The sequence below is a fragment of the Octopus bimaculoides genome, chromosome 25 (assembly GCF_001194135.2).
Source record: "Octopus bimaculoides isolate UCB-OBI-ISO-001 chromosome 25, ASM119413v2, whole genome shotgun sequence".
NCBI lineage: Eukaryota > Metazoa > Mollusca > Cephalopoda > Octopoda > Octopodidae > Octopus > Octopus bimaculoides.
Genome location: NC_069005.1, coordinates 16,026,647 through 16,031,602, shown reverse-complemented (window position 1 = coordinate 16,031,602; position 4,956 = coordinate 16,026,647). Strand labels below are relative to the sequence as shown.

Below are 4,956 nucleotides of genomic sequence, written 5' to 3'. Positions count from 1 at the left end.
TGCTGAGGAGGTCACAGATGTGTGGCAAAAGATTTCCGGACAATGGACATGAGTTAGAATAATAACAGTAATAAATAGTGAAGAATGAATATAAAGTGCTTGGGTTTCTTTGCCCCCCCCCTTTAATGACTATCCCAAAATACAACAATATATATATGTAACATATAGTATAATTATTAACAGGGCAAATTTTAGCCATTTCTCTTCGGACTGAAAAAATGATGAACAACCTTAATTGATTTTTGAACGTTATTGGGTTCTCATCAGAGGCATCCACATCATTCTGACAATCTCTAGAGAAACAAGCAGCCAAACTGTTTATATACTCAACAAATGCAGCAGCTACTCTATGAAGAAGTCCCTAATTTGCTTACCGAAAGAGTTTAACACTCTATAAATACCAGCGGCCTGTCAACGGGGATCTTAGTTCACACAATATATTAATGGACAGTATAAGGCTTTAAATCATCCAGTGGTACTCATAAAAGACTCCTTTAATGGATCAGGTTACAAACCACAGTAAACCAAAACAAAACACTGGGATGTAAAGTATAGTCTGATGCAGTCGAAATCCAGTAAATCCAATTGGTAATGATTATTACATTACAGAACTTGTCAAAAAGTTCCTGGACTAGTTCTGTAACACACCAATAGATTGCAGCACATGGTTGCATGTGCAGTGAGAGCTTGCAGTGACCTTCATGAAGCAGTGAGCCGAGTGACATCATGTTTACTTTGCAAATTGAGAACTTTATGTTTTTGTGATCACAAGTATACTGTAGTCTGATTTTGTCATGAACAGGAAGTTGGAACAAAGATCCAATGTGAAATTTTGTGTTGAACTTGAGAAGTCTGCTACAGAGATACTTTGCCAGTGTTTGGTCATCCTGGATGTTCATCTTGAGCTGATATGTTACCAGCTTTAACTCTTTTCCTGCGGAAATCAGATACATCCACTCAAAATTTCATTATCCTTGTCAGCAGAAAGCAGTTTTACATACTAATCTTTCTTTTGTTGAAGAATGTCATATTTAAAATGATTTTCTGTTGAGATAGGTCAAGTTTACAGAGGCAGTGTGACTTGCCAAAATTACCAATTCTAATTATTGATAAATACTTATCATTACAGGAATAACCATGAAATTTAATTTCACAGCTAAAGGTTTAACACGTGTGCCATTTGCCATTTTATATGATGAGCTTCTTTCGGTTTCTGTCTACCAAATCCACTCACAAGGTTTTGGTTGACCCAAGGCTTTAGTAGAAGACACAAAATCTTGTGTTTGAAGATAATGTCATCAGAAGTTTGATGAAGCATTTTAAGGACCTCAGTAACAGATCTACCAAGCTTTAGGGGAAATTGTTGAGAAGCATTTTGGGTGAAATTTGGTAGTTATTATAAAACAACAGAAATGTTCTGATATACTATCATTAAACATCATGTAATAATCAGCACAAGTAGATAACATGAAACTTATCTGTAGACTGACTCAGTCAGCTGTCTCATAATGACTGTTTACTATACGTGCATTTATGTTCAATAACACAATCATAGTACAAATAGTCCAAGAACTGATGACATCTGTTTGTCTGTCAGTTGGTCAATCTACGTACGTACGTACGTACCTACCTACTTACCTACCTACATACTTACCTACCTACCTACCTACCTACCTATCTATTTATCTATCTATCTATCAATCAAACATTCTGTTTGGCTTGTTCTGTTCTATCTGTCTGTCTGTCTGTCTGTCTATCTATTGTTCTGTCTGTCTATCATTCTATGCCTATTGTTCTGTCTGTCTGTTGGTCTGTCTATGTCTTCTCTATCTTCCTATTTGTCTGTCCTATCTATGTTTGTCTGTTGGTCTGCCTCTCACTGTCTTGTTTGTCTGTTTTATCTATCTATCTATGCATCCACCCATCCCCTCTGTCCATCCATTCCTCTAACCTTACTTGTGTACATTTACACACATCTATTTTTGACTTGGGTTCATTTTCAACTTGGGTATGCTTTCAGCTTGAATGCACCCTTGGCTTGGGTACACTTTTGGCTTAGGTTTACCTCTAATTGCAGTAAATAACACTGATCACTTGTCTTCACACACACACACACACACACATATTTATACATACATACAAGCATACAAACATAAATACACGGAGAAATAAAACCCAAGAAATTCCTTATATATGTATATTTATATATATATATACTGCATTGTCCCCACCTCACTGTTCTGTCTTCCATCTTCAGATTTCACTTTTGAGTTAGAATTTTATTTGTGTCTTAATGTTCTGTGTCTTGTGTGTATGCTAGCATGGAAAGCGGACGTTAAACGAAGATGATATAATATGTTCATTTACATTTATAACTGCATGATTTACTGATATCTCCATCATGTGATTGAGTTGCTTTAGTTAAGTGGCAACAACAGCAATAGCACCACTTGAAAATAATATTAAAAAAATGAATACTAATTGTAGTAGTGGTGGTGGTGGTGGCGGCAGCTAAAGAGAAGTGAACATACTAATGTAATCAATAAACAAAGAAAAATAAAATCATCCATAACAGGTGATAAGTTTGTTCAGTCCACCAACATTTAATTAAGTTACTTTGTCTGAAAACTGTTTTCTTGTTGCTGCTTATATGTCTGTCATTTCACATATGTTAAAGTATACAGTATTATGAATCCATTTCAGCTGATCTTATCAGTCAGTTTTGCACTGTATAGTATGTAACAGGTCGTTTAATTAAGACCATGTGCTCTTCAGAGATGGTAGGCATGGAAAAATATATGGTGACTTAAGGATTCTGACTAGTGAATTCTTAGACAACTTATATAAAAGAAAATGAGATGAAAATTAAAAAACATAATATAATTATGAACTTCATTAGCTTACAACTGTTTTTGCTCTGCAGCTTCATCAGAGCCTTGAATATGAAGTGCAATGTATTTGGGAAAAAGAATTTTGTGTGTGTGTGTGTGTGTGTGTGTGTGTGTGTGTATATATATATATACATACACATGTTCTATACCCACTGCATTGTACCATGGGCAAATAAAGACATTTATAGTCATGAGCAGCTACTCTCTCACACACACAAACTCATAAACACACACTCTTTTACTTGTTTCAGTCTTTTGACTGTGGCCATGCTGGAGCACCACCTTTAGTCGAGCAAATCGACCCCAGGACTTATTCTTTAGAAGCCTAGTACTTATTCTATCGGTCTCTTTTGCCAAACTGCTAAGTTACGGGGACATAAACACACCAGCATCGGTTGTCAAGTGATGTTGGGGGGACAAACACAGACACACAAACACATACACACATACATATATATATATATACATATATACTCTCTGAGTGGCTGGCATTAGGAAGGGCATCCAGCTGTAGAAACTCTGCCAAATTTAGATTGGAGCCTGGTGTTGCCATCTGGTTTCACCAGTCCTCAGTCAAATCGTCCAACCCATGCTAGCATGGAAAGCGGACGTTAAACGATGATGATGATGATGATGATGATATACGACGGGCTTCTTTCAGTTTCCGTCTACCAAATCCACTCACAAGGCTTTGGTCGGCCCGAGGCTATAGTAGAAGACACTTGCCCAAGATGCCACGCAGTGGGACTGAACCCGGGACCATGTGGTTGGTAAGCAAGCTACTTACCACACAGCCACTCCTACGCACAGAATAAAAGCGTTCCATGCATGTTTTATGATCGTTAGATTACCAGTGAAGGTAGTGAGAGCCTTATTCATATTTGGGTTGTTTTGTTTGATCTTAATACTTGTCATTTTCCTTCTTTCTAGTATTCTGTAGTACTCTTTTCTTTCCTTATCTTCCTCCTCCTCCTTTATCTGAGAGAATGAGCAAGGATGGGTGACAGGGGAAAAGAGAGAGTGTATGAAAAAGTGAAACAAAAAGAAGACAATGTGGGTGAATAAGGAAAAAAAGAAGTGCGAGTATAATTAGGGTACCATGTTGGTTAACACTCACTGTTTTTGGGTACCTGCCTGATTATGTTGGTCGGTTATTCTCCATCTTAGAACAAATTGAACAATTTCTATAACTAATTTCCTGAATATGTCAACTGCACCTCTGCACTTTGTTGGTTACAATGAGTTTTCCAGTTGATCTAATCATTGGAACAGCCTGCTCAAAAAATTAACATGCAAGTGGCCAAGCACTCCACAGACCCACATGCCATTAACCCTTTAGCATTCAGATTATGCTGTCACGTGTAATACTTATTCATTCAAATTATTTTGCATTAATCATGAATTATCTCATAGCCCTCAGGCTTCAATGATGTGATTGTTTACTTTTAGAATGACATTTTAGGTTAGTTATGAGGGGTCAGATCTGGCCAGTTTGAACATAAAACAAGTAGAATATTTTAGCCAGATTATGTTGGTTTGAATGCTAAACATATTTCTCAGGGAGATTCAGCATGACACAGATTGCGACAAGGCCGACCCTTTGAAATACAGGTACAACTCATTAGCCAAACACCCTAACCATTAAGTCACACACATTCACAGTGTGAGTTTAGTTTCACTTTTTCACAATGTTTTCAATGGAAATGATGACCATTTATGCATGTGTATTTGAATTATGATTTTGTCTTTCAAGAACTGAAATGACTGCATTTCAAATTTTTAGGAAGTGAGGCTGCAGTATCTCTCTGCAGTCAGTGGTTGTGACTGACTGTCATGGCTTTGGCATGACTTGATAAGCTTTCTTCATACTTGTTGGTTTTTTGCTTGAGTTTGTCATTTATTATTTTAGTTTATTTTACTTTCTTTTACTTGTTTCAGTCATTTGACTGCAGCCATGCTGGAGCATTGCCTTAAAGGGTTATCATTGAAAAAATTACTCCCCCCCCCCCAGACTTATTCATTGTAAGCCTAGTACTTATTCTATTGGTCTCTTTTGCTGAACTGA

At 36.9% G+C, this 4,956-nt stretch overlaps 1 protein-coding gene across 11 annotated transcripts in view; it reads left to right on the top strand.

The window, feature by feature from the left end:
- The window catches only part of LOC106877382 (RIMS-binding protein 2), an 888,511-nt gene that overhangs the window by 209,205 nt on the left and 674,350 nt on the right, over positions 1-4,956 (top strand). The gene's annotated exons all lie outside the window — the stretch shown is intronic.